Below are 1,854 nucleotides of genomic sequence, written 5' to 3'. Positions count from 1 at the left end.
GACTCTTGCATAAGGTAGAAGATAAAAGTAAAAGATAGGCCCTTCGCAGAGGGAAGCAGAGGTTGCCATGCGCTTTCAGGGTTGGATGCACAAAATCTTAATGCGAAAGAATGTCACTTTATATTGCCACTTGTGATATGGACCTTTATTATGCAGTCCGTCGCTTTTATTTCTTCCACATCACAAGATCGTATAAAGCTTATTTCCTCCACACTAGTCAATCATACATATTTAGAGGGCAATTTTTATTGCTTGCACCGATGACAACTTACTTGAAGGATCTTACTCAATCCGTAGGTAGGTATGGTGGACTCTCATGGCAAAACTTGGTTTAAGGATATTTGGAAGCACAAGTAGTATCTCTACTTGGTGCAAACAATTTGGCTAGCATGAGGGGGAAAGGCAAGCTCAACGTGTTGGGCGATCCATGACAATATACTTTATTTCAGATATAAGAAAACATAACCCATTACGTTGTCTTCCTTGTCCAACATCAACCTTTTAGCATGTCATATTTTAATGAGTGCTCACAATTACAAAATATGTTCAAGATAGTATATTTATATGTGAAATCCCTCTCCCTTCAATATTCTTTCATGAATTGTTCGAGTGACCAATTCTACGTTTGCTAACTTTCAACAAGTTTAATACCTATACTTATTATGTGTGAAGTCATTACTCCCCATATTATAAGCATATGAAACATATATAGATTCAGATTTATGACATTCAATTTATTCAACCATTTACTCATAGGATATACGTGAAGCACATGAGTAAATGACAAACTACTCCAAAAGATATGAGTGAAGAACACTGAGTAGTCAAATAATTAACTAGCCATGGGAGGATTCTTTTTCATTCAATATTTCAGATCCAATGATTTTATTCAAATAGCAAGTAAAATTGAAAATACGCTCCAAGCAAAACACATATCATGCGACGAATAAAAATATAGCTCCGAGTAAGGTATACCGATAGTTTTGAAGACGAAAGAGGGGATGCCTTCCGGGGCATCCCCAAGCTTAGGCGCTTGAGTCTTCCTAGAATATTGCCTTGGGGTGCCTTGGGAATCCCCAAGCTTAGGGTATTTCCACTCCTTATTCTCCTCATATCGATATCTCACCCAAAGCTTGAAAACGTCAATCACACAAAATTTAACGAAACTTCGTGAGATAGGTTAGTATGATAAAGAGTAAACCATTCACTTTGGTACTGTCAAAGACAAGGTTCATAATTTTTCTCACACAATTCCTACTGTACCATATCATTTCTACAATTTATATTGAGAAATATAAGTCATAGAAACTAGAAAACAAGCAAACTAGGCAATGAAAACAGAATCTGTCAGAAACAGAACAGTCTGTAATGATCTGAACATAAACCATACTTCTGCTACTACAAAAATTATGAAATAAATTGGTGGACGTGAGGAATTTGTCTATTAATCTTCTGCAAAAAGAATCAACTCAAAAGCACTCTTCTGTAAACAATGACAACTAATCTCGTGAGCGCAAAGTTTCTGTTTTTTACAGCAAGATCACATTAACTTTCTCCCAAGTCTTCCCAAAGGTCTTACTTGGCACTTTATTAAAACAAAAGCTATAAAACATGATTAATACAGTAGCTTAATCATGTGAACACACAAAAACAGTAAGGGTAAATATTGGGTTGTCTCCCAACAAGCGCTTTTCTTTAATGCCTTTTAACTAGGCATGATGATTTCAATGATGCTCACATAAAAGATAGGAATTAAAGCACAAAGAGAGCATCTTGAAGAATATGACTAGCACATTTAAATCTAACCCACTTCCTATGCCTAGGGATTTTGTGAGCACACAACTTATGGGAACA

The sequence above is a fragment of the Triticum aestivum genome, chromosome 2D, assembly GCF_018294505.1.
Source record: "Triticum aestivum cultivar Chinese Spring chromosome 2D, IWGSC CS RefSeq v2.1, whole genome shotgun sequence".
In the NCBI taxonomy this organism is placed as follows: domain Eukaryota; kingdom Viridiplantae; phylum Streptophyta; class Magnoliopsida; order Poales; family Poaceae; genus Triticum; species Triticum aestivum.
This window is presented reverse-complemented; position numbering follows the sequence as displayed.